Source organism: Sus scrofa, chromosome 3, assembly GCF_054392235.1.
Source record: "Sus scrofa isolate SSC_HxYL_T2T_F1_AM1 chromosome 3, Sscrofa_HxYL_maternal_Yorkshire_Landrace_v2.0, whole genome shotgun sequence".
In the NCBI taxonomy this organism is placed as follows: Eukaryota; Metazoa; Chordata; class Mammalia; order Artiodactyla; family Suidae; genus Sus; species Sus scrofa.
The window spans coordinates 59,284,677-59,312,646 of NC_139385.1; the positions used below are offsets into that span (position 1 = coordinate 59,284,677).

Below are 27,970 nucleotides of genomic sequence, written 5' to 3' on the forward strand. Positions count from 1 at the left end.
CCCTGAAACAGAATCCACAAGATCAAATATGCAGACAGACAGGCAATAACTTTATTTATTTATTTATTTAGTCTTTTGTCTTTTTTAGGGCTGCACCCATGGCATATGGAGGTTCCCAGGCTAGGGGTCGAGTTGGAGCTGTAGCCACTGGCCTACACCACAGCCACAGCAACGTGGCATCCAAGCTGCATCTGCGACCTACACCACAGCTCACGGCAACGCCAGATCCTTAACCCACGGAGCGAGGCCAGGGATCGAACCCAAGTTCTCATGGATCTTAGTCGGGTCTGTCAACCACTGAGCCACGATGGGAACTCCAGACAGGTAATAACTTTAAAAGTGAATGAAATCTCAGAGATTTATGGCATTTTTAACAAAGTAGGGGGAGGTGGATAGCATTCAGCACTGAACGGTGGTAATGACACCACAGGAAACCTTACGGAACCAACGACAAAGCCCTAAAGAGAGAAAGAAGCCAGGCGGGGCACTGTTTGAACACCAGGGATTCCCAGAGCCTGACACCCCGCGGTCCAGGCACTGGCAGGGGCTGAGCCTAAGGAAATAGTTTTTGGCAGAAGGTCAAAGAGAGTGAACAGATGTGGAGGGGCAGGGTGGGCACAGCTTTCATGTGAAAAGAAATTTAGCAAAAGTAAAGCGTGTTTGCTGAAGAAAACACACAGAGGGAGGAGGGCCCTGCAGACAGGGGTCCCCCATCAGGGGCCTGCAGCCGGCCGAGCGCCCTTAAGCTGGAGCTTCCACCCAGCACCACTCTGCCCGGCAGGACTGAGTCTCCATGGGAAAATGCCAGAAGCCTGCAGGGGCTGGGAGGTGCGTGTTTGCCTCCATGTTTACCGAGTGCCAGATGGCCTGTGAGCCATGTGGGGCAGAGGAGGCTGGACCCACAACAACCCATCCCTGCCGTGAGCAACCGCAGAAGGGGCTGAGGGCTGCTCGGGGGCCTTGCTGAGACCCAGGGAGACGAAAGGCCTCGAGGCTGCTAGTTACAGTTAAATACCTGGCTAAGCTCAAAGTCTATGGTGACATTTTATTGCAGCGTAGGCCCTGGACATGTGTATCACCCAGAAATTTTCTCCTTTCAAACCTGATCCCGGAGTTCCCATCATGGCTCAGCAATAATGAACCTGACTAGGATCCATAAGGACGCAGGTTCAATCCCTGGCCTCAATCAGTAGGTTAAGGATCTGGTGTTTATATTAGCTGTGATGCAGGTCACAGATGCGGTTCAGATCTTGCTTTGCTGTCGCTGTGGTGTAGGCCGGTAGCTGCAGCTTTGATTTGACCCCTAGCCTGAGAACTTCCATATGCCAAAGGTGTGGCCCTAAAAAAGCAAAGCAAAAAAAATCCAAAACAAACAAAAACCTGGTCCTGCCCCAACAGCAGCTCCCATGGATGCAGGAACAGACACACTGGTGACACAGGAGCAGACACTGGGGATGCAGGAGCAGACACTGGGGATGCAGGAGCAGAGCACAGAGGTTCACCTTGACCCACACTCCCTGCCAGGCGTTGCCATTGCAGCCTTTGACACAGCTCAGGGTCTTACCTTATTTCCTCCAGGACCTTTGTGTCTCTTGGCCCACGTTTTTCTAAAGCAATGGCTATTTGGGCAGCCACATGGAAAAGAAAGTCTGTGTTTTTGTGGGTGGGAGACCTTTACCGTCTGGGGAGAGTCTGATTGATTCCAAGTGATGCCGGAAAGACGTTACCAGAATCCAGGTTCTTGTTCATGCAGCTGAACAATGAACTTCGCGAACACACAGGCAGCACGCAAGCAAAGTCTTTATTACAGGAAAGCAAACAGCTCTCAGGACAGCTGGGAGGGGGAGCAGAGTCCCCCTCTCTATTGTCCCATAGGGGTTTTTATCCCTTAAAGATGGGGGGTACCAACGTGGGGTCCAGAAAGATGTGGTTTTCTCCCATTGACCTTGCCCAGTTACCTATATCAGTCCTTGTCCATTAGGGGTCTTAGGGGTGGAAATATCCCATATTCTCATGGTTTTTTGCCCTTCTCTTCCAGTAGACTGAGTCACAGTTGGTTAGAGATTAATGTCCATCTGGGCATAGGTACACTCCCCATAGTAAACAAGGCCTGTGGGGATGTTACTCCCTGGAGCCCTTAAGCCACAAATGTTAATCAAAAGCCATGTCAAAGAATGCATCAAAGTCCAGGCTCCTACACAGACTACCTGAGTTAGTGTTCTGCCTCACCATGGCTTAATCAAAAAAGAAATGTAGGGTAGCTCAGAAGGGCCCACTGACCTGTAAACAATGCACATCAGATCCTGTCTTCAGGATGCTGGGATTCTAGCAGGCTTTTCAAATTGTCTAGTAAACTCAGAAATGGATTAGTTCCGGGTTGCTCAAAGTGGGGAACAGAGTAACTGTAACTGACTTTTTAACTTCAAACTTCCTAGTCATGAGCCAGGAGGAGAGTAGGCCAAGCCATTAAGAATGATTGGAGAGAGATTAGCCTGCACTTTGCAATACAAACAGATTTAAATAGATGTGTCTGTGTGCGTTACTACCGGGCTGCCGGAGGGCAGGCATGCCTCTGCTTTCCCAGGGCTGTGTTTGTATACTATTAAATCATAAATCGAGTGCACCTCAGTGAGCTTCTCTGGGTGGTCAGGTGTGCCCTGAGTGAATCATCGGGGCACGTGTCAGAAAAGGGCTTCCTGCAAAGATGAGTCTTTACACTGAGAGAATGCTGAACCCTAACCACGAGACATAGGTCCCCAGAACTTCATCTCTTTGGAGAAAGGATTCAGCAAAGAGACTGAGGGTGGTGAGGCAATTGTTTATTTAAAGAGAGAAGACAGGTGTGAAGAAAATACAGGCACAGGCAGGCTGGGGTAGGGGCTGGACAGGGAGCGAGAAAGACAGATGCAGAGAGAAAAGAGCGGGAGAGGAAGAGAGCAACCCATGCTTTGGCGGTCCCTGAAATCACCTGCATGGGGGCGGTCCTTCCGGGCTTCCTCTGGCCAATCGTCTTGCTGGTCTGGCTGTGGCCCCGCCCTCAGGATGGACTTTAGCACAAGGTTGACAGGATGTGTTCTGGCGCCTCCCCCTTCCTCAACCCCAAAGGGCTCTTTCTGCGAGTCTGTCATTCTGGAGGTGTCCTTGATCTCCAGAAGGAGAAATAGATGGTGTCTATCTTTTATCCAAGCAGGATGCTGCTTTTATCATCAAGATCTCTGTCAATGGGGAACACATGCCAGTACCAGCCTGGGACCCATCTCTCTCTCCTGCTTCAAGGTGTGCCTCTGAAGGGAGCCATCCGGGCACGTGTAAGAAAAGGGCTTCCTTCAGAGACCCTGAAAGGATGAAAATGCAACCTAACCCTCCCAGAACCCAGGAAGTTAATAAAAAGCTCTAAATGCCCCCGAATTCCAGACCCTGCTCGCTGCCAGTAAATAGGTAGAAGGTCACACTTCCTATTGTTCCAGGGCCTGCTATCCTGGCCTAAGTAAGATAACAGGAAATGAGTTGACTAATCGCTTATCTGGATTCTGTAAAACTGACTGGCGCCATAGAAGAATTGATTACACATTGAAAGCCCTAGTGACCTATCTCAACTGCAATCTGTCACTCTGCCCAGGAGCCCACGCAGATGCGGACCTCCGGAGCTATTTTAAAATGATTGGTCCACGGAGCGCGGGCTCTCGATATTTTTAAATGATTGGTTTGGATTGGTTTGCGACGCACAGGCTTTGTTGTGAACCCCATAAAAGCTGTCCCAATTCCGCACTCGGGGCCGCAGTCCTCTACCCCTGCGTGGCGTACGACTGTGGGCCCCAGCGCGCTTGGAATAAAAATCCTCTTGCTGTTTGCATCAAGACCGCTTCTCGAGAGTGATTTGGGGTGTCGCCTCTTCTGAGCCCGGACGAGGGGGATTGTTCTTTTACTGGCCTTTCAACCCGAATCCTTACTCAGAGAATGATGCATATAACCTCGAGCTGCCACAATGACTCCTTTATCAAGTCCGTTCCAATCTTCTAAAAGGAAGCAAACAAAACACTACATCACTTGTTTTTCAAGAGAAATCAGTTGCAAAGTTAAAAACTAATCAGGCTACTATAGTGACAGTTGATGGTTGGGGGGGGACCTAAAATGGAAAGTAAATCTCATGGGGAAAAAAAGTCGGTGTGTGTATGTGTTGATGATAAAAATGTAGCTATATAAACATCTGCTGTGAATTTGGCCTTGCCTTTCAGCTGTGAGCTGCATTAGGTTACACCCTAGCTGGTATCAAGCTCAGAAGGACACCAACGTCCACGAGTTGCTTGGAACAGGAGATGAATGGCATTAGAGCAGAGGAGCTCTGAGGATCAGCCGGCAGACAAAGAAACTGTCATCCTGCAAACTGGGCCTGGAGGGGACTGGGCAGACACAGGGAGCAGCTCTTTCTACCCCAGCTCTGAGCAGGGGCCATGAGGCCCCACAGCTTCCCCCACCCCACACGGTGACTCTCTCTCTCTCTTTTTCTCTTTCCTTTTTTTTTTTCTTTTCTTTTTCTTTTTCTTTTTCTTTTTTTTTTTTTTTTTCTTTTTGGCTGCCCTGTAGCATATGGAGTTTCTGGGCCAGGGATCAAATCCACGCTGCTGTTGCAACCTAAGCCGCAGCTTTGGCAATGATGAATCCTTTAACCCACTGTGCCTTGCCTGGGATAGAACTTTCATCCCATTGTTCCAGAGACAGCCCCAGTCCTGTTATGCCACAGTGGGAACTCCATCTTTTTTTTTTTTTTTTTTATGGCCACATCCACAGCTTAGTTCCTAGGCCACGGTATAAATCCAAGAGATTCAAACAGCTGAGATGTATGCCACAGCTGATAGGGGTGGAGTAGGATAGCTACACAGGTAGCTGTAGAAGTCCCAATATGGGACCATAGATAGAGAGGGAAACCTAGGGGACTTTGGAAGATAATTTTAAGTTAATAATTGTTCAAGAGGACCATCAGAAAAAGGCAGGCTTGCTTGACTAGTCCAGGTGCTAGATATGCCTCAGGTCACTGGGTGGGGGATGGGGTGAGGCCTGCATTCAGGTTCAGACCAAGGGCAGAAGTGTAAGGACCACCCTTCTGCTGATTTGAATTAGCACCATGACAGTCCTGGTTTGACCTTATAGGGTCAAATGCTCTCTTACCGGATACCAAGGAGAAGCTACAACTTGAAGAAAGAGGAAGAGGCAGTCTTTTCCCACCCCTGCTCCCCTTGGATGATAAAACTGTAGCCCACCAGATCCTGGGGGCAGAGCCTCCTCACCTGCCCGCTTGCATCTCTCGCAAGCATCCTATCCTAATAAATCTATTTCTCACGTATCATGTTGTCTCTCTCAAGCTGAGGCACAAAGAACTTGAACTCAGTAAATCCAGACACTGGGTGAGTGATTCTAATTTAAAAACTGTAGGTTTGAGTCCCAGTGTGGGTTCTGGCTGGGTTCGAGTCATAAGTGCTATCAATTTCACAGCTGCAGCAATGCCAGATCCTTAACTCACAGCAGGAACTCTGAGTTCCTCTATTTTAAATAAAGTTTTGATGTTTTTCTAAAGAGAAAAGCAGGGTTCCCTCCAGGGATATTACAGCAGAAAAGCAGTCGGACTCTGGTTACTCCTGGGTCAGCTCCGCTGCTCCTAAACCTAAGTCCACACCTGATGGTCAGGCTGCTGAATTGCTGAGGATGAGGCACCTTGAATTCCAGGAAAAGATGCTGGCTTGATCCACATCTTTGTTCCCTCCCAAACTTCGGCAAAATGGGCAGAAAAGCAGTTTTCAATGAGGCAGGAGCCTGGGATGATTGGAGAGGGGGTGTTGAGACAGCTCAGCAGACCTGGAGAAGTGTCCTGAGGGAGGTGGCAGCTATGTCCTCAGTCGATGGGGTCGGGGGTGGGGGGGGAGCTAGAAACAGGAATAAACAGGAGTGTGGGATGATCTTCTGTCCTGAACAGAGTGGCGGGGACGCTGCAGAGGCAGAAATCTTGATTTTCCCTCATGCCTCCTGCTTTCTCCCCACAGAGGTGGGGGGTCAGAAGGCTTCAGGGTGATATGGGGGCAGGGCTCAGCACCCAGCAGTCAGGCCCATATCCCAGGAAAGAGGCTGGGGGGGGGGGTGCTCCCTCTGGGGTCAGCCCAGCAACCAGCAGGGATATCCGAAGGATACTGAGACCCAAGGTTCCCAGGTTGGCCTGCTGTCCCGCATCAAAGAGAGCCCCAAACTGGCTAATCTCAGAGCTTCTGATCAGATTTTTTAATCTCCTCACACCTAGGCGGACATTGAGGCTAACCCAAGGATCTGGGTAAAGACTCCACGTGAGACAGACAAAACCAGACAAACCTAAAGCCGAAGAAAGTAACTTGTAGACTCTGGCACACAGGAGAAGTAGCATCTAAGGAAAGAATGAGTCTCTCACACATGTACTAAAGGGGCCATGAGGAAACAAAATACGTTTTGGAACTTAAGAAATGGTGGCAAAAATTAAAAACCAGGAGTTCCCATTGTGGCGCAGCAGAAACCAATACGACTAGGAGCCGCAAGGTTGTGGGTTTGATCCCTGGCCTCACTTAGTGGGTTAAGGATCCGGTGTTGCCGTGAGCTATAGCAGACACAGGGAGCAGAAATATCCATCAACTGTGTTCACCTCACAGACATGGCTCGGATCTGGCGTTGCTGTGGCTGTGGCGTAGGCTGACGGCTACAGCTCCAATTAGACCCCTAGCCTGGGAACCTCCATATGCTGCAGGTGCTGCCCTAAAAAGACAAAAGACAAAATAAAATAAAATATTAAATTAAATTAAAAACCAAAGGATGGATTCGGGAGTAAAGCTGGGAAAATTTCCATGAAAGCAGAAGGAAAAGTGGGGAAAAATCAACCCACAGCACAAACAAGAGGAAAACAGCAGAGGCAAATTAGAAGACTAGCCCCAGACCTCAATACTCATATGACCAGGGGTCCATTCAGGGAGAATAAAGGAAAGGAACTTGGAAAAGGAACAGGGGCCCCCTGCACCCCCATGAAGGGCGGAAGTGGAGTCACACGGTGGTACAAAGTCACAAATGTCAGAACTCGGGGAACATGAAGAACTTCTAAAGAGGAAAAGAGACAGGAGGTTAACTACAAAGACTTCACCACTGGATGCTTAAAGAGCACAATTTCTAACCTAGAATTTCATACCCATTCAGACATGAATTAAGAGGGGGAGTAAAATAGAGATATTTTCAGACATTCAAGGCCTGAAGCATCTGCTGCGCACGGAATTCCTGGTGTTCTTAAGTGTTCCAGAGGGTGTGCCCAGCAGAAGCAAAAGATAAACCAAAAAAGCGGGAAGCCTGGGGTCCAGGGAACTGCGATCTAATTCCAGAGAAGAGACAGAAGCTCCCACCACCCAGAGCACCGGCATGGAGTGGCCCTGCCTGGGCAGGAGGACTCAGCTGCGTTTGCACTGGTGACTTCTCAGCTGGGACTGGTCCTGAGTGGCTCCAGAGTAGCCCTGGCCAAAGGGACATTTGAGGGGATTTGGAGGGGGCAAGTGAGGCAGCAGCCACACTCCCAGGGCCAGAAGGAGGATGCTGGGCACCAGGACCTGTCACCTGTGTGCGGGCTCCCCCGGGGCAGCCAGGCTGCTCCGTCTCCTCTGGCTTCTCCAGACCCCAGGGAAACAAAGATGTGCATGAAGGGAGGGTGATCCTAGCTCCTCAGAGTGAACCGAATTTACATGCATAGGTTAATAGAATGTAGGTGCTGAAAGCAAGTGGCTGCTGGGGAGGGTGCAGGCAGAGAAGCCGCTTGTGGGATGGGCTGTGGGGTGGGGGGCTGGCAAGCAGGTGATGGTTCATATTCCAAGGGAGAAGCCCTTAGCTGTGCCCTAAACTGAAGATTCAAGATATAGGGATGGGAGTTCCCGCTAAGTTCCAGCTTGTCTCTGTGGAGCTGCTGATTCAATCCCTGGCCTAGTGCAGTAGGTTAAGGATCTGGCGCTGCTGCAGCCGAGACATCAGTCACAGCTCCAGCTCGAATTCGATCCCTGGCCCAGGAACTTCCATATGTGGTGGGTGCAACCAAAAAAAAAAAAAAAAAAAAAAAAGATGGCTCAAGGTAAGTAAGTTGTTGGAAGAGACTCAGGTTATTCCAAAATAATCAGCCAACAGAAAAGCAGAAAAGAAATTGTTTGCCTCAAAGGATCAAAAGGCAGAGGGCTGGGATAGGGTTGGGGTGGGGGAGGCAGGATTGCTGCCTTTCTCGGATCACCCTTCTCTGTACATGTATGTGCATATGCTGACATTTTGGAGTAGAAATATCCATCAACCGTGTTCAATTATTAAATACATTGTAGAACATTAATTCGCCATTAACATTATGTTTCCAGGGGATTATATAAAGTGAAATACTCAAAATATGGATACAGAGGGCGGGACTCTGAGTTGCATGTACCGTGTGAGCCCAATAATGGGACCAAACCATGCTGAGAGCAAGGTTGAAATAACTAACATCAGGGTGTTAGCTGCAGTGAGCCTGGGTAGTGGGACTCCGAGCTTCGCAGGTTATTCTGTGTTGCCCAAATTATCTCTAACATGCCCAGACTGTTCCTACAGGAAAACGTACAGGTAATTATCTTTAAGTTCGCACATAACAAAAATCCCCCACTGAAATCAATCAGCCTGCCTTCTTACCTAATGGTATAAAATGTAAATAGCACTAGATGTAAAGAGAGGTTTTCTCTCCTGTTCGCTGCCAAGCTGCTCAACGAGTTGCAGGCACCGTGTCAGACATGGGGAGGGGGCCGAGAGCCCAGGACTCCTGTGGGTTACAGCGAGGGACCAAAGTTCTCTCTCTGTTGGGGTATTGCACTTGTTTTTGCAGCCTGGCATTTGGGGGTGCCAGGTGGGAGGTGATTTAGGGGCCTCTCCTGCATCTGTGGTTCTTCCTTAACTGCACCTCGTTCCTTCCTTCACTCCTTCATTCCACAAATGCTCTCAGTGATGCTCTGTGCTTCCTCTCTAGGAAGGAGACACTGGAGCACACAATGGCACAGGGACCAACTTGGAAAGGGCTGTGAGAAAGGCTTCTGAGGGAAGGAAAGCTGTGGGAAACTCTTTGCACCTGCATGTGGGGCTAGTCTGTGAAATATTCTCCCGGGCTCATTGTCCCTGGTATGATTCACCATTTCACGAAAGTGGGCTCTTTAAAATCAGTGTTGTGGAGTTCCCATTGTGACGCAGCGGAAACGAAACCACCTAGTATCCATGAGGATGCGGGCTCGATCCTGGCCTCACTCAGTGGGTTAAGGATCCAACATTGCCATGAGCTCTGGTGTAGGTTGCCGACACAGCTCGGATCCCACGTTGCTGTGGCTGTGGTGTAGGCCAGTGGCTACAGCTTCAGAACAACCCCTAGCCTGGGAACCTCCATATGCCATGGGTGTGGCCCTAAAAAACAAAAAAATTAAAAATTAAAAAAATAAAATCAGCATTTAAACAAAGAAACAGCCATCACACAAGTGGTTTTGGGCGGCTGAAGCGGAGGGAAGGGAAGGGAGACCCCTCTGGTCACCCAGGCTGCCCACACGCTGTCCTTTCCTTTAAGTCTCCTGATTTTCTAAGCATCTGGACAACTGCTTCTTCCCTTCTCCAGTGGAAAAGAGAGCAGGTCTCCACTCTCTGAGGCAGCACATCCCACTCCTGTACCAGAGAAAGTCTGGTTCTTGGCAGGGACTGTCTTTCTGCCACCAGCAGCAACTGACTGTTCTGTGACAGAGGGGACCTCACACTGATGTCTGAGGCTCCCAGCCTTGTCCTGAGTCTCTAAAGCCATGGTGAGAGACCCGCCCCGGAACTGCAGTGACTCTAGTGCCCTCAGGCCTGCAGCCCCAGTGCGGCACACATGCATCTTGTTGGCACAGATGACGCTAGATGGCTGCTCCATCAAAAGAGCCATTTAAAGTGGGGAATCATAAAGAAAATACAACCATAATGATTCCATTTAAAATACATAAGAGTACATTTATTTGCCAATGTTTTGAATGCAGGCCAAACCTTTTGGAGTCTCCTTGGTCCTCTTGGCAAAAGCCACATGCGTAATACATGACTTGACCTCTAGTCTGGGCTTCTAGAAAGAAAGCACATTCTCATCTGAAGCGGTCAGAATGCAGCGGCCCTGCCCTACATTGTCTCACAAAGGCCAATTTTACAATCAGCTTCAACCGATCACCTTCATCATCTTTTCCAAAGTAGTCAATGAATTTTTATTTAAAAAATGTATTTTCGGAGTTCCCGTTGTGGTGCAGTGGTTAACAATTCTGACTGGGAACCATGAGGTTGCGGGATCCATCCCTGGCCTCGCTCAGTGGGTTAAGGATCCGGCATTGCCGTGAGCTGTGGTGCAGGTTGCAGACTCGGCTTGGATCCCATGTTGCTGTGGTTCTGGCGTAGGCTAGTGGCTACAGCTCCGATTAGACCCCTAGCCTGGGAACCTCCACATGCCACGAGAGCGGCCCAAGAAATGCCAAAAAGACAAACCAACAAACAAACAAAAAAATGTATTTTCACTTGTATTTCCATTTTACTTATCAGTTTATGTAAGATCAATCAATTAAATTTAAAGGGTTTTTTATTTTTTTATTTTTTTGTCTTTTTATGGACACGCCTGTTGCATATGGATGTTCTCAGGCTAGGGGTCAAATCAGAGAGGCAGCTGCTGGCCTACACCACAGCCACAGCAATGCCGGATCCTTAACCCACTGAGCAAGGCCAGGGATTGGACCTGTGTCCTCATGGATACTAGTCAGATCCATTTCCAATGAGCCACGATGGGAACTCCCTAAATTTAAAGTTTTAAATAATTTAAACATCATGCATAAATGACCTTAAAAAGGTCTAGAGGAGTTCCCGTCGTGGCGCAGTGGTTAACAAGTCTGACTGGGAACCATGAGGTTGTGGGTTCGATCCCTGGCCTTGCTCAGTGGGTTAATGATCCGGCGTTGCTGTGAGCTGTGGTGCAGGTTGCAGACTCGGCTTGGATCCCGTGTTGCTGTGGTTCTGGCATAGGCCGGTGGCTACAGCTCTGATTAGACCCCTAGCCTGGGAACCTCCATATGCTGCAGGAGCGGCCCAAGAAATGGCAAAAAGACAAAAAAAAAAAAGGGTCTAGAAAAATTTCCCAATAGCGGTCAGTAAGCAACCAGCTCCAGGGGATGGGGAGGGCAGGGGCCTGGGCCTTCCAGAAGGACAACGGTGGGAGGGAGGGACTTGTGAACAGGGAAAAGTGGGAGAAGATGGTGAGTCTTGTATTTTTTTGTTTGTTTGTTTTAGATGTTGCAGATCCGAAGCCGGTATGCTCCGCAGACGGAAATGACCAGGAGGAAACAAGGGAGAGGTAAGGGCAGGAATCAGAGAGGAGAGGCTCTCTCCGAGGAACTGAGAGCTGGAATCGAGTGTGGGTAACCAGAGAGAGCAGAGGGCGGCCCCGCAGAGCCCCCCATCCCACCCTCTCCACACACCCACTGAATCTTCCACAGTGGAAGCCACCCCTGGCCTCCAACTCCATCCCAAAGAGGATGCCCTGAGGTTGGACAGCAACAGAGCTTCCCAAGCTTGAGCTAGCAGGGAGGTCACCTGGAGCAGGAAGTTACCTGGACAGGAAGTCACCTGGTGTAGGGAGGTCACCTGGAGCCGGGGGTCACCTGGAGCAGGAGGCAGTCACCTGGCTTTGCCCCCTGCTGGCCAGGTGGGCAAGTTACTCCACCTCACAGATCCTCAGTTTCTCACCTGTGAAATGGGGTAGAGGGCATTACAATCTCAAAGGACCTCATTTCTCTCCATGGCCTACCACAATTCTCTAAGAATAAAAGGGGAAATTTTGTGATTTTTTAAAAAAATTATTCAATCTTTGCCTTCCAGAAAGCCTAAAACCTTTAATCACAGGTATTCCACAAATCCTCACAAAACATAAGATGAGAGAAGTATAGATAACACAGCTTATGCTTTTTGCCATCCACCTCCCCAGTCATCTCCATGTGTCACCTCCACATGTGACAAGCTTTTGGGCTGAAAGAGTAAAAAGTCAAATTAAGGAATTCCCGTTGTGGCTCAGCAGAAACAAATCTGACTAGCATCTATGAGGATGCAGGTTCGATCCCTGGCCATTGCTCAGTGGGTTAAGAAACCTGCATTGCCATGAGCTGTGGTGTAGGTCGAAGACAGAGCTATAGCTGTGGCTTATGTCGGCAGCTGTAGTTCGGATTTGACCCCTAGCCTGGGGACCTCAATATGCTATGAGTGTGGTCCTAAAACAAACAAACAAACAAACAAAAAAGTCCCATTTAGCAGCCTAGCCTCTGAACAAAGCAGGTGCTTGATGTTGGACCAAGACCAGAGTCTCCTTGCTCAGTAGGATGTGGGGCAAGTCGTTGTCTTAAAGATTCACTGAAACAAGTTGGTCCCTTAGATTTGAGCAGTCACGTAGCTGCTGAATCCATGAGTCACCTTAGTTACAGCCAGAGGTGATTGTACAGAATGAACTGAGTGCGTTGAAAGACACAGTGTCATTTCTAATCGGCAGGAGCCGGGCTGGTGTTACTCAGCTCTTGGGCCAAGCTCCAGGCTAAGCCCATGGCGATGAGGAAAGTAAGTCAGTGAGACACTATGTCTACACCAAGGGCCCTTCTGGACAGCTGCATTTTCACAGTAGTACAGATTTAAAACTCTGCAGTCATTTGGACAATAAGAACAGAAAATGAGTGAGTTTATTTGCAAAAATCGTTTCAGAAAAGCAGGACGATCAAAGGAACTTAAGCCTTTGATCACGCTCAGAGTCAGAAGTTCAAAGCTAGCCTGATGGGTCCCCATCTGGTTGTGGGGTTCCAGCTATTCCTGGGGGCCTGATCCAGCCCAGAGGCATGGCTTGTGTGTGTTTGGGCCGCATAGTCAGGTTTGCTGCCAATACTGAAAAATGAGATTTCCTGTTTTTTAAAAATCCAGATCTTTTTTCACTTTCCTTTGTGGACCTCACCTCCAGAAGCAGCAGACATGCTGACAAGTCGGGGCCTCGCCATTCACTGACCAAGGACAGCAGCTCAGAATTCGAATTTTTGGTGATGATGGAGGCTGGACTGGGGAGAAAACGGTGGAGCAGGGCAAGCAGACCGAAGGCAGCCATCGACCTGCCAGGGCCCCAGGAGGACCAGATCAGGGCTAACGCAGCCTGAGCACGATGGAGGGAGCAAATCAGAAAGGTGTCCAGGAGGTAAGACCAGCAGGATTCTGGGGCTAAGAAAGAAAGATGGTCTGTGAGCTCCCTCGGCAGAGCAGGGTGAGCAGACAGAAGGCTGCCATCGCCTGGGAAGGTCCCCGCTGGGCTCAGAATGAGGGAGGAGCAGCTTCAGGTGGGAGGACAAGTTTGCACTGGCTGCATCTACGAGCCTTCCCAACCAATACTTTATACTCAATTGGACACAAGAACTGACGCCCACAGGATGAGGTGGGTGCTGAAAATTGACAAGCGGGAGTTGTCAGCCTGTGCGTAGACCACTGCAAAGCACCAGGGAGAGATGACACGGGGAGCCTGAGGGGTTACGGATGCAAAGGAGCATTTCAGTAGGAAGAAGGAGAAGTGGTCTCAGGCGCAACTCGGACCAGACTCCAGAGAATAACGAGTAGATGGCACCTGTCGGCTTGGCCATCAGGAGTCCCAGAGGCCTAGGCAAAGACAATTTCAAAATATAGGAGAGCTACAGCCACATGCAGGCGGGGCGGAGGGTGTGCGCGACCATTACATCATGGGATCAGCACACCCCTTAAGGGGACCTCAACCGCCATTCGGATGAGCCCACGGAGGCTTTTGTGGGAGAAGGGTCAGCCAGGCACAGGGATGGGCTTGGGGCAGGCTCTTTGCCCCCCAGGCCCTGGGGCAGTGACAGAGAGGACAAGGCAGAAACTATCCATCACCTAGGCACCTTCTGAACAGAAGGGTGGCCCCTCCTCCCGAACTGCTCTGGCTGGGGGGCAGTTCGGGAGGAGGGGCCACCCCAAGCTGAGAGGTGCCTTGAGGGCCACCCCGAGCTGAGAGGTGCCTTGAGGGACTGAGCTGGGAATCTAGGCAACAGCTCCCATTAATACATCCACATTTGGGTTTTCTTCTGCCACCTGCAGTTTTTGAGGACAGGAGATAGACCAAGTGTCAGGGCCAACAAATACTCTGCAAAGTTAAATGCCTCCAAGACACACTAGCCCTGGGAAACTGGTGATGCTCCTGCCTTTCAGATACACTTCAAAATGCTGGAGTTCCCACTGTGGGGCAGTGGAAACAAATCCGACTAGGAACCATGGGGTTGCTGGTTCCATCCCTGGCCTCGCTCAGTGGGTTAGGGATCCACATTGCCAAGAGCAGTCGTGTAGGTCGCAGACACAGCTCAGATCCTGCATTGCTGTACCTGTGGCATAGGCCAGCAGCTGTAGCTCTGATTCAACCCCGAGCCTGGGAACCTCCATATGCTATGGGTGCAAACCTAAAAAAAAAAAATAAGCAAATGCGCTCATAAATATGATAAAATCCCACTAAGCCCACTAATAAACTTTGTTGAATATAACTCAATGGACTGACTATCTTATTTTATTTTTTAGCTGTGTCCACAGCATTCAGAAATCCCCGGGCCAAGGATGAAATCTGAGCCACACTAGCAACCTGAGCCACAGCAACATGGGATCCTTAACTTGCTGTGCCACAAGGGAACTCTGCGACCCCTAATTTTACATGTTTATACTATGGGCTCATATTCCCCAAATGCCGAGGGTAACTGATAACAGAGTGATTATTTCTTGAATCACTAATCCCATTTCCCTAAAGCCATGAGTAATGATAGAACAATGAACTTGTCTATTGGAAGAATGAATTTGTTAATTTTTAAATGAAGATCTCAATAGTCTGTATTTCCAAATTCAGTCCCCTCATCTCTTAATTTTTCTGCCACGGTGCAAACAGGTTTCATAAGACTCTTATGGTTTCCTTCATTAGAAAAGCATACTGATCTGTGCTGTTGAGCTGAACAATATTACAGGTAGTGAAAAAGATTTAGTATTTTGAACCCTTGGGCTCTTCAAGCTCCCAAGGTCATTCCTGAAAGGATCAATTTCATTTCCATTTCAATTCCTCATGACACGGGGCAGGGTCAGGAGAAGGGGAGCAGAACGCTCACCTGCGCCCCCACGCAGCCTGAGCTTCCCCTCAACCCAAGTCTTTGTCCCCTACTCGGAGAGGGCTCCTCTGTAAGAAGCCGTGTCAGGGTACGCATCCTGAGCAACAGGAAGTACACAGAGGGCAGACCTTTATTTCTTTACTAAAGCACAGGTTAGGCGTGGCCAGGTTCAGTTAAATAAACACAGAACACCAGGGTCAGGGTGTTAAACCAGTTGAAGCCCATTGCTTCGCCTAGCCTTGACCTGGAGCAGACCCTCCTTCTGTGCTGGGGACAGATACAGGCAGGATAATGGCTCACTTAGTGTTTCCCCTCCCATGTCCTGGTGGTCTCCAGACTCAGCCTCTCCTTCCTCACCTCACAGGGACATGGTCTCAATCACAAATAAAATCCAACCCCCCCCCAACCCTTGGGGCCTCAGCGCCCGCTCCCTCCAAGCCCAACTCAGCCTTCTTGGGCCAGCTCCCAGCTTCCCCATAGCTTCTAGGTGTCCCCACAGTGTCCCCAGCATGCCAAGCTCTTCTAGTGGGACCATGGCACAGCCCTGCTCCACCCAAAACGCTTCTCCCCTTGCCCTGTGACTCTCCGTCCTTCCTTCTCGGAACCATCTGAGCCCCTTTATGGGCCTAAGGCCACCTCCCATGCTCTCTTCCCCACCTCACATCCTGCCTGCTGATCATGGAGGGACAGCAGGGATCTCAGAAAGAGATAGCAGTGATCTGGAGAGACAGCAGGGATCACAGAGAAACAGCAGTGATCGTGGAGAGACAGCAGGGATCTCAGGGAGACAGTGTTACCAGAATCTGGGTTCTTGTTCACGGAGCCAAAGAATGAACTTTGCAAACATACACAGGTAGCAAGCAAAAGTCTTTATTACAGGAAGATAAGCAGCTCCCAGCACAGACACGGGGATGGGGAGGAAGAGTCCCTCTCCCTATTGTTCTATGGAGGTTTTTCTTTCTTAAGAATGAGGGTACCACCGAGGAATCCAGATATCAGTCCTTTTTCCCATTGGCCTTGCCCAGGTTATATGTATCAGTCCTCATCCACTAGGGACCTTAGAGTTGGGGATGCTCCTTTTGTTCTTCTCTCCCCTGGACGTAGAGTCTCCACTCTTAATATCCTTTTGCTAACAGTCAAATATATAGATCAGGGGTCAATTCCCACCTTGATGTAAAACAAATGTACTTTCAATAGTTAATCTTCCAACAAGCAAGCCCTGTTTGTCTGGATTAGTTTTTACAAATCTTAAACCATGGACATTAATCAGGGAATATATCGAAGCCCATGTTCCTACACTACCTACCTAAACTATTATTCTGCCTCAACAACAGGGATCTTGGGAAGAGACAGCAGGGATATGGAGAGACAGCAGGGATCTCAGAGAGAGAGAGCAGGGATCATGGAAAGACAGCAGTGATCTTAGGGAGACAGCAGGAATCTTGGGGAGAGACAGCAGGGATCTCAGAGAGACAGCATTCCCTGGTCAGGGGTTAGACCTGGGCAGCCTTGGTGAAAACCAGGAACCCTAACCATTAGATTAGCTAGAGGCTAAATGTTTCAAGGAGGCAAAAACTGAAAACAAGTACAAAGTTTATTGTCATACAAATGTGGGTGAGCACCCAGAGAATTAGGCTATCAAAGGCAGAAGCAAAGCCGTAACACACACCCAAAGAAGGAGCTCAGGTGCAGGCATTCCCCTAAATGAAGAGGGTACCAGAGAGGGGATTTAAATCTTATATAGGACAGTTTTCCTGAGTCTTTGTCTTCCTTTGGCCAATCGTCTTGTTTTTTCTCACACCTGACCCAAGACCCTCCCCACTATGTGTGCGCCTCTTTCGGCAAAGATGGGCTCCAGAGCAAAGGATGCCAGGATGGTATCAGGACCTATAATGGCCTGGCGCCCCCTCCCTTTCTGACCCCTAGGAGTCTTACTGCGCATGTGTAATTAGGGAGGTCTCCTTGACCCAAGGAGTGATTGAATGGTCATCTTATCTTTTTCTCCAGCAGAGCTCAGCTCCTGCCATTAACTTTCTCCTTAAAGCATCAAAGAGAAGCGAGGCCCAAGTTACTCAGCCTGACGAGTCCCAGCGGTTCTCAGCCTGGGGGCCCAGCTACCTGCTCCCTCACACCCACCCAACTCCACTCTGATATCTCTGGCATCTGCAGACCAGGGCCCTAGCCAGGATCTGCACTTTTAGGATGACATGGCGAGAACTTGTCACGAATATTTGTTTTTCTGCCTTTTCTCCCACAGCTCTGTGACAGGCATGAGTGGCTGGGCATTAGAGGTACAGCTTAGAGGTAGACTCTCAGAAGGGCTGGCCCAGTGCCCTGACCACTGGCAGCTCCAGGCACAGCATCCTTCAGGGAAAGGGGAGCAGCTGGACCGGGATGGGCCTGAGGAGCCCACTGTTCTGTTCACTCCATTTCTGGGACAGACTCCAAGCTGCAGATTCCATGAAGCTGACAGAGCTGCAGGCATTTTACTCTAAATAACTTAATATCACAGAGCACCCACCATGGGTCTTAAAAAAAAAAAAAAAATCCAGTACTCATAAGCTTCCTCTGATTTGAGCAATGAAATTTCCCAGAAGGAACTTGGGGTAAACTTTGAGTAGGTAATCAGAAGTGGGCTTGCTGTGGGGACTGCCAGGTAAAGGCTTAGCTCCTGGGACGGAGGGTCCTGGTTTTGTGGATTTGGGCCCAGGCCACCTTTTCAGACAGTAATTAGATAGCAGGAAACGGTCACCAGCATACACTAGTAATCCCACCCACACAGCCCAGGTGGCCTCCCCCCACCCTCGGCCTGCTTATCACTTCCAGAAAGTTGATTTCATCCAACATTGGTAGCTTGATGACTCTGTGCCTCCCCAGAGCATCAGCTTCTCGAGGCAGAGTTTGGCCATTTCCTCTGTGTGGTACCAGCGCCTCTGGCCGAGCCTGGTTCCTAGCAGTTCTCCATGGCATCTGCTGAGTGAGTAAGTGGTGGGTGAACCCATCAGCACAGGAGCAGACTCTTCTGGAGGAATGAGTGGGTGCCCAGAGTTTTCTTCCTGCTCACCCAACAGGAGCCCAGTATTAGCACAGATTTTAAGTGACGATGACCAGATTATGGTCAGCTGCATTCACTGGGAATTGTTGATCTGCTAGGAGAACGTCCCTCTCAATCTGGGTGTGTTTCCGATGAGCTTGGGAGTCTCTGTGATCACTTGCAGGGATGTGGCTCCATGGAGCTGAGAGTTGGGATTGCTCCGTCCTGCACAGAGTTCCAGCCAGGTACCTGTGTGCCCTCCACCAAGTTGGACAGGCAGGTCAGGGCACGGGCATCTGTGTCCTGCAAGTGTTTAAATTACACTCCATTCTGCACAGAGCCCGAGACCCACTAACCCAACCATGCTCTATAATTTTTTTTCTTTAAACAGATGTTCCCGGGCTAGGGATTGAGCCCATACCACAGCAGCGACCTGAGCCACAGCAGTGACAATGCCAGAGCCTTAGCCCGCTGAGCTGCCAGCGAACTCCCCATGTTCTGCCATCTTGATTCCTATTCTTATTTTTTTTTTATGCTATTTTTCACGTGCTTCACTCTTTTAGGAAATGTGCCAAATAGAAATTAGGTATCTTCAAAGCTCTAGACCCTTCAGTGATGAAGGTAAGGAATAGGCATTCCCGTCATGGCTCAGCAGAAATCAATCTGACTAGCACCCATGAGGATCCAGGTTTGATCCCTGGCCTTGCTCAGTGGGTTAAGTAAGGATCCAGTGTTGCCGTGAGCTGTGGTGTAGGTCGCAGACGCGGCTTGGATCCTGAGTTGTTGTGGCTCTCGTGTAGGCCGATGGCTACAGCTCCGATTCGACCCCTAGCCTGGGAAACTTCATATGCCTGGGAATCTCCATATGTCATGGGTGCGGCCCTGAAAAAAAAAAAAAGACAAAAAATAATCTCTCATTTCTTTCTTTCTCTTAATCAATGGAATTACTTTGTACATTCATGTTCATTGGACTAAAAATTGCACGTGGTACAACCATCCACTACTTTTCTTGATGGAAGCTTCTTCGAATTTTTTAAAAAGAGGAAAAACCTTTCTGGCCTCTACTACAGCACCATATTCTATGCCCATTCTAACATGTTCTCCTTTTTCCCTCTCTTTTGGCAATATCAATGTCATCTCTTTTTGGTAAATTTAAAGTCGCCATTAATTTCCAATAGAAACAAAAAGTTACACTGAAGATAATCTTTATCCTCAAACACACTTAACAAAAAGAACAGGCCCAAAAGTCAAAATTACGCACAAGAGAAATTCTAGATTAGTCCAGCGTACGTGGTTCTTATTTGCCTACCTAGGTTCCTAATTTAACAATTTTAGGAATTGTGATTTGTCACAAACCTTCAGTTTGGGCTCAGCATGGGCTGAATAAAGGTGCAAACCTTAACATTCAGGTTAAAATCCTCACTGAAACCTCCTCTGTCTGGACAGTCATCAAGGTGGTAGTAAGTTGGGAATCGGGGTTCTACTCGTAGGGGGTGGGAGGGCAGAGGAAAGTCTGTTCCCAGGACACTTACCTGTCCACACATTTCTGTCTGTTTCCCTCTAAACTGTTATTTGTCACATGTGAAGTAACCTACACGTATCTGGGTGGACAAGACCAGATGAAAGAGGAGGGGGTAGAAATTGAGCCTGGAGTTGCTTTGGGTGTATGGTTGTCTGGAGTTGTGTGGGGTGTATGGTTGTCTGGAGTTATAGGGAGTGTATGGTTGTCTGGAGTTCTATGGGGTGTATGGTTGTCTGGAGTTCTTTGGGGTGTTTGATTGTCTGGAGTTATAGGGGTATATAGGTATCTGATTTGTTGGGGTGCAGGGTGGTGTGTGGGGATGTTGGGGGAGGGAAGAGAAGTCAGTGCTGTGACTCACCCTGAAGGAGATCCGGGGAGGGGAGGGCAGGACCAGGCAGGAACAGGGAAAGGGATCACAGCTGAAAGGAGGAGCCAGCCCTGCCCATGGCCATCTCAGTGGGGGGTCCTTGAGTGCATACATTTTGATTAATGGTATTTTAATGCTAATTTAACTTTCTGGAGTTCCAGAGCCCAAAGGCTCTAGTTGTTCTGAAAGAAGCGAGACAACCACCCCCTCAAAAAAATCGAATTAATGCCTTTACTAATTCCATAGGGTATCTTTGAGCAGGAAGTCAGGGCCAGGTGCGTGGGGCGGCAGCAGAGGGGCCCACCTGTGCGGTTGCTGCGCGCAGTGCGGGGAGAAGCCTCTAGGTGGCGCAGGTGAGTCTGCTCAGAGGTTCTGGGACGCGTTTCCCAGCTCGCACCAAGGAGCAGTTAAGGGTGAGTCGGGGAGTCGAGGAGCCGGGGAGCGGAGGGGAGTTGGGAGCAGGCGAGAGGGGGCTGAAGCGGAGCGGAGCCTGGCCCAGGCAGCCCCACGGCTGCCGGCCGCGGCAGCACCTGACTCTGGGACACGGCCAGGAGGCCACCTGTGAACCCAGGAGCCCCAGGGAGCGGAAGCCTGGCTTTCTCCAGGGACACCCTCTGGGATTGGAAGCGAGCCTCCACCGGGGTCCGGTAAGCCTGGTCCTTTTCTTTCGGTTCCTAAAGTCTTTGGCTGTGGCTGAGACTGAGGTGTCACCGCCGGGAGACAGCCCGAGTGCATTTTTGAGATGCGTGTCATTTTTGGGTTGCGTTTGAACAAGCTTTCCTGGTTGCTGTACATCTGCGCTACTGGTTCTAAGACCTGAGATTGTTCCTTTGTTTTCAGAAAAACATCCGAAACCCCATTTTACTATTGGCTGTGCATTTGGCAAAGGAGCCAAACTGTGTGAACTTAACAGGCTTGAGATTTGGGCCCCTGAGACCCGTGGTCTCCAGGAGCCTGAAAGTGTGGTCTTGGGAAAGGCGAGCTGCAGCTGGGCTTGAACTGGGCTCTGAACCCGTGTCCCACCCGGGGTCCCTTGACCACCTTCCCAGGTGGTTCTGAATCAGGCCTGAGGCAGAGGTCGTGGCCTGTTTTGAAGTGGGGGCGGAGGAGAGTGAGAGGGTGGGGCTGCGTCTGGTGATTTCGGCTCTCACCTCCAGCCAGGAGTTTCCACTCAACCCTCTGACAGTTTAGGGGGAAGTTTGGGCTGACTCCCCATCATCCTGCTGTAGCTGCACCTGCTTGGTGGAAGCCAGAGGTGTTAGGACAGCCAGGACAGCAGATGAGGTAAAACAACAGAGTGACAGTTGAAACGATATGGGGTGGAGTGAGGAGCTACATTAGCAGAGCAGAAGCCACCCCCCCCAACCCCCGACCCAGAAGGAGGTGAGGCTGAAGGAAGTGAGGGTGAGGAGGGGGCACAGGCCCCCCAGCTCTGTGGTACTGAATCCATATTTTGAGATGCTCTCCAACCCAGAGTGAAACCACAGCTAAATCAAAATATTAAAGAGGTAAAAATCCATAATGAACTAACGGAAAAGGGGGATCAATTCAAATAAGTGAACTATTTCCCACCCAATTTGGTGCCCTGAGATTCTAAGTCATCACCACTTAAAACCTTCCCCCAAGGGAGCCAGGCGAATTTTGTGACAGCACTTTTGGAAGGTAATTCTGGAAGCACATGTCTTTGAGACGAAAGGGTAAATAAAATTTCCCTGAAATGTTTGATTTTCATTTTCTGGCCACGATCCAGTTTCTAAAAGTAAACAAAGTTTTCATTCTGTGAAAGATGCGTATTTGTGCAGTGCAGAGGTGTGGGGCTCACCCTCCTCCTGGGTGTCACTGTGTCCCCTGAAGCACCTGCCCTGCTCACACCTGCCCTGCTCACACCAGGACTGACCCCCACTTCGCAGGGTGCACTTCCCACACTGACTTTTAACCGGGAAGCATCTCCCTATCAAAATTCCTTAGGTCCCAAAGACCACATGAAAGCCAGGTCACCTGAGTCTTCTTTCTGGGTCCAGGTGAATGACTTTTGTGGTTTCCAAAAAAATGAAATACATTCTCAAGGAAATGCCCAGGAGCCCAGCTTCAAAGACTCAGGTAAACCTGAAATTCAAACACAGAAGCTGTAAACAGGATGGCGCTTTGGAAACCAGCCCTGCGGTCTACCCTACCCCACCCCCAGTCCTGCCTGCACTTCTCTCAGTGGCTTTCCTCCCACCCGGTTTCCTCAATTATCCCAGCAGACACCTGCCTGCTCTTTGCTTTGATGCTGTTTTAGGCTCTGCCTAGGCAATCCCACCCACCAATAGTATCATTAATTAACTTTCATTAAGCTCACTTAGCACATTAGATCAATTAGGAAACAAAGGCCCAGCACCCGGAGGGCACCACCCCCCACCTCATTACTGCTGTTCACCTTGAACTCACACCCAAAGGCAGGACTTTTATTCCATCTCCAAGAACCATTTCCCTAAAAAGTAAAGTGAGGGAAAGGAACCCACGTCCAGGCACTCAGCTGGGCCCTTCATTTCCACCTCACTTTACAGACTTCCCAGCTTTTCAAGTGAGGGGATCGAGAGTTAGATGGGGAAAGGGACTTGCCCACCGCCGCAGGGCTGGCGATGACTGTGACATCTGGTGCCCCGCTCGTGCCATGTTCCTTGTGGGTGGTTAGGGCAGCTGACCCTAAACCCTCTGTTCCTGCCTCTGTGGGGACAAGCAGGGGAGGTGCTGGATCCACCCCCAGGTCTGGGGTTGTGTTGGTCCTGCTGCCACGCCCTTTGCAAGTCACCCGCACTGGGGTTGGTGACAGAGGGAAACCGGAGAGGAAATGTGCCCTTGCTGTCCACCTGTAGTGCAGTCACCAGTGTCACTTCAGGAGGTTCAGTCTCATATGTTCTGGCAGCTAAGAGGAAATTCCTTGTGGCCCTGGGGCCAGGGAGCACCAACAGTGAGACTACACTGTGTCACTGCTCATCACTGTCTGTCCCCAGGACCCTGGGCTTCACCCAGGCATCTAACCCACACTGTGGAAGCTCAGGAGAAGCTCCACCCAGGTTTCGGAAGCAGGGTGGGCCTCGCCCTACAGCATACGAGGGGGCCTTGCTGCCACCCCACCATGGAGCACACTCACTGCACCAGTGGCTGGGGTGGAGGGCTCCTTCATGTCAGAGAAAGGCCACCTGTCCTTCTGATTACACCGTGGGGGAGGGGCTGCAGGGCCTGCAAAGTACCCTGGCCACAAGCAGGCAGATCCCCTGCGGAGCTGCTCTGGGTGCAGAGTCCAAACTTCTCTAGGCTGGGTGCCTGGAGTCCCACTGGTCAGCCTCAAGGTGGACCAGGCACACACTGGGACCCCTAGAAATGCCCAGAGGCCTGGGCACATGGTTCTCACAGAACTGACTCCAGGAGGCCTTTCTCCATCTCGGACAGGCAGTCCCTGGAAAGTGGATGGTGGTGATGAGCCCCACACGGGGAGCCACACCTGCAGCAAGAGTGGGCCACCCCGCCTGCTGAGCTGGGGCCCCTCCCATCCACAGGCAGCAGTCAGGCCGTGCTCTGCTCTCGCTGGGATGGGCCCTGCCAGCCAGTCCCTCTCCTGATGGACTCAGCAGGCGCAGTCGTGCTGCCATCACAGGAGCCTCGAGGGCCCAGTGCTGGGAAGCCAGGCTCTCTGCGGTGTTTCTAGACCCTCAGGATCAACACTGCTCAATGACACCACTGAGAGGCTGGATACAGCAACTAAAAGCGAGCCCAATTACTGAAGTAAGGTATTAGTCTCCTGAAAATAATAGGAAGAGATTTCTGCCAACAGCACCGTAATCCTGGCATAAGGCACTTTCTCAGGATGTGAAGACAGACACACAGATCTGGATTATAAATGCAAACCAAGAGGCTGTGGGTTGACAGCTAGCAGGCCAAACCTTTTTCACGAAAATGTCAGTGTTCCATATTTCCAGTTCCACATTTTTTTTTCTTTCTTTTTTTGTTTTTGTCTTCTTAGGGCTGCACCTGTGGCATATGGAAGTTCTCAGGCTAGGGGTCGAATCAGAACTCTAACTCCCAGCCTACACCACAGCCACAGCAATGCAGGATCTGAGCCACATCTGAGACCTACACCACAACTCATGGCAACACTAGATCTTTAACCCATTGAGCAAGGCCAGCGGTAGAACCTGGGTCCTCATGGACGCTGGTTGGCCTCATTACCACTGAGCCACAATGGGAACTCTCCAGTTCCACATTTCTTAAGCATCATGCCCAAGAGAGAGAAGGTAGGATTTCATGGTGGTTTTAATGTATGTTCATTCATTCACCAGATGCATCTTTTCTGAGCCTCTGTTCCATGGCAGGCACTGCCCTGGGATGTGGGGACACCATGGCACCTCAGGCAGTGGGAGACAAGCCCTTGCTTTGTGGCACTTGGCCTCTCATGAGAAGAGAGGAGCCTCAGTCCAGAGACACGACACTCCAGTAAAGTCAGTGCCAGGAGGAAATACCCAGGTGGAATCGGAGGGGTGGGCTGAGCAGAGCCCCAGGGGACGGGGGTGGGGGGACCTGAGGCCTCCCACCCCAGCGGGAAGTGGAAGGTGGGGCGAACAGGAGGAGGTGAGAGAGGAGACCCAGGGACAGAGTGAGCAGGGCTAGAGGCCATTGAGGGCAGTGGGCAGACAAACAAAAATGTATAGTAACTCAGGGCTGTCTGTGTTGTTCTGGGACCATCGGGGCCCACAGCATGTCAGCTGGGAGAGTTTGAAACCCATTTCCCATCGCTCAGTCTGCAGATAGCCTCTTCCTGAGAGCACTAGTGTGGCTGGTGGGCAGGGGAGCTGGCGTGGCTGGTGGGTGGGAGGCAGGCAGCAGGAGCAATTGGCCTTTCAACTCAACATCTCTCTTTGCAATTAACAGTAACAGAGGGCCCTTTCTGAGAAAAATTTTAGACTCCAACTTGAAACATGCTTACATTTTTAAGTCTTAAAATAGAAAGAAAACACAACATTCTTATAGAGTCAAACAGGGCCTTCCACCCCTTTGCAGCCCTACCATATACTCAGCCTAGAGCCCTTCGTGCCTTGCCAGCTCCCCTCACTCCCCATGGCTCCCCAGCACTGAGAGCTGGAGATGAGCTTCCCAGCACTGGGGGAGAGATGACGTTTTGGGTGAGCTGTTGAGGAACTGACTTAGAGATGGCTTAGCACTCGGCTGGGCACGTCAGAGCTGCTTCTGTCCATTGTACTTGGCCCTTGAGGAGTTAGGAAGAACCCTGGCCGCCCAGCTCATCCAGCATGTGACTATCAGCCCCTGGGCAGTTCATTTTGTCCCCAAGTAACAGGGCCATGGAGCTGGATTGGGCAGGAGGTCAGGAAGTCCAGGGCAGTGAGAGCTGGTGGACGGGTCCTGAGGGAAGAGGGGGCATCTGGCATCTGGCCGGGCTCCAGGGGGTACCAGAGACCATGGGGGGTGGGATGGGACACAAGTGTCTATCAGTTTAGCTAATGTTGTTTACCTGGTAGATGTGGTTTTATGGTTTAATGTTTTGATGGAGGCCTATGTTCTTGCCTTACAAATATTACCTCTGGCCTGGAAAACCCTAATCCTTAAAAAGATTGAAATGCACTTTCTTGAAGGTGCCTTGGGACTCCTAAGGTTCATCTTCTTTAGGTTTAGTTCATAATAATGGCTTGAAATGGCTGTTCTGCAGACTTCCTGCCCGTAATGAAGAAAATCAGAGTGGACCCTCTGGGGCTATTTAAATGATTCTGTCTGCAGAAAGACAGGAGTGCAAAGCACATCTGAAAAGGACACGAGATTTACGTGGTGTGGTTTTCTGCTGATGGGCTCCATTGTGGGAGATAAACCTGCCAATAAGTGTCATTTAAGTTCAGCAGAAACCCTTTCACATTTAGAGGGACTTGCAGACACCATCCCTCAGAGGTTTGAGTGCCCAGCTGGCATCTCATCTACCCAGTGGCCTCAAGCAGGGCTGGTCCTGAGCTCCAAGCAATGCCTTCATGCCCTGCTGGCACTCACTGAAGCCACTTTCTCCTCATTTTATGGACAGGGGAGAGCAAGGCGAGGCTGTGGCAGTGGCCGGGGACACAGTTTTGAGTCGACTAAAAACCAAGAGACTAAACTTTCTCCGACACTGCTGCTGCGGGTTCCCATGAAAATCATCCAAACAGACCACACACAGCTCTCGACCGACCTCTGGGACTGGCCGGGAGTGGGGATGGGGGGGTGAGAATATTACCCTGACGGCTTTCCCAGTTGTTCATCTTAAAGGCAAATATTTATTTTGCGAAGATTGCAAAACTCAGAGCAATAGGATGCTGGGCTCTCCTTAGGGTTACAGAATCCACAGAATAGAGACACCCACCAATGTGTGTTGTGCTCCCCGAAGACCCAGCTGCTTGCCTCCCACAGCATCAACTCAACAAAGCAGGCCCACAAAAACCAGGCCTCCGTGGGGCTGCACATCTGTCCGCTGCTGCCGCCCCAGGTCTCCTCAGAAGCCTGGACAGTGCCTTGGGCATCTTCCTTGTTTTCCCAAAGAGCACTTTGGGGGTCCCTGGAGGCTTTCTTGTGCTCCAAGTCTTGCTTAAGGCTTTGTGAGGGGACCTCAGAGAAACATAAGGCCTGAGCTCGGTTCCTGGCCCAGAGAATGGAAAGGAAGGAGGACTCACAGCCTCAGTCACAGAAACAAAATTTCCTCTGGGGACTGGATGCAGCAGCACCCATGCCCCACCCAGCATGGTGGCTGTGGGCTCAGTGCCCTGAGGATGCGGGAGTGGGGGTGGGGTCCCTCTGGTCTGTGGCATGATCCTGGCACACAGTAGGTGCTCGGTAAATATTCATGTAAACCAGCCTTTCCTGGACACTAATTGCCTTCCAGTGCCCTCCATTTACTCTGCGTGACAATCTGTGAGCTAGGCCAACACCACTCCTTCAGGGTGTGCTATGGGGGCTCAGACTTAAGTGATGCCCAGGAACTCCTCCTGCTACGCGGCAGCGGCCCTGCCCAACCACTTCATGCCAGGGTCTCCCACTGCCCTGGACTCCTCTGGAGGTGAGGTCTGGGGTAGGGGTGGGGGGCTGCTGTAAATTACATCAAAGTTTAGCTTTACAGTATAACGATTTGGAGAGGGGGTGAGATTTAGGCGGTCCAGAGCTCCCAGAGCCCCTGCCAGCAGGACCCCAGAACTTGTGCATGTGAAGGTCAGGGCTTGAGGAGGCTGGAGCTGGGGTGGAAGGCAAAATGTTCTCCTTCCAGAACCCAGCAGCCCCTCCCTCCCCACGGCAGTACCCAGGTTGCAGGGATACAGATGAGCCCCGAGGGATTCCCCTCCAGAAGCCGATCCTCTCCTTGGATGCTGGGCCAGCCATGTCCTGGCAGGGTTGGACCAGAGCGGGCACTGCTGTGGGAGCAGCAGAGCTTGGGAAAGGATGCTGGGCTGGGGCAGTGGGGAGGGACACAGCCTCCGTGTTCGAGGGACAGGCGCCCTGGTCCTGCTCCTCAGGCTACTCCCAGGTACCTGGGAAAGCAGAGTAGCACCGCCTCATGGGAGGACTGTGTGGATTCCAAGCACGTTGGCTCTGTCAGCACCCATTAGCAGGGGCTGAAGTCACTAGGGCAGCAGGGCCTCTGCTTGTCAGTCCTAACTGGTTTCATGAGCCCATGTGTGTCTGAGGTGTCCGTCTTTCCCTGGAGGAGCTTGTTAACCTGTCCAAGAGGACCCCTCAGTTACAGGCAGGTACCCGAGGGGGACAGGGACCCCCACGGAGGATGGTGCCTGGTTGGCCAACCCCTCAGTGACACCCCGACCACACTCCAGCCACCC

General features: G+C 50.7%; 1 protein-coding gene across 20 annotated transcripts in view; it reads left to right on the forward strand.

The window, feature by feature from the left end:
• The first annotated feature begins 20,494 nt into the window (after window positions 1-20,494).
• EDAR (ectodysplasin A receptor) overlaps window positions 20,495-27,970 on the forward strand; it is a 69,519-nt gene continuing 62,043 nt past the window's right edge. For 18 of the 20 annotated variants that reach the window (XM_013995872.3, XM_085016071.1, XM_013995874.3 and 15 more), the window contains exon 1: window positions 20,552-20,776. The gene's annotated coding sequence lies outside the window, so the exon portion shown is untranslated. The other 2 variants (XM_085016072.1, XM_085016079.1) reach the window with 1 other exon arrangement.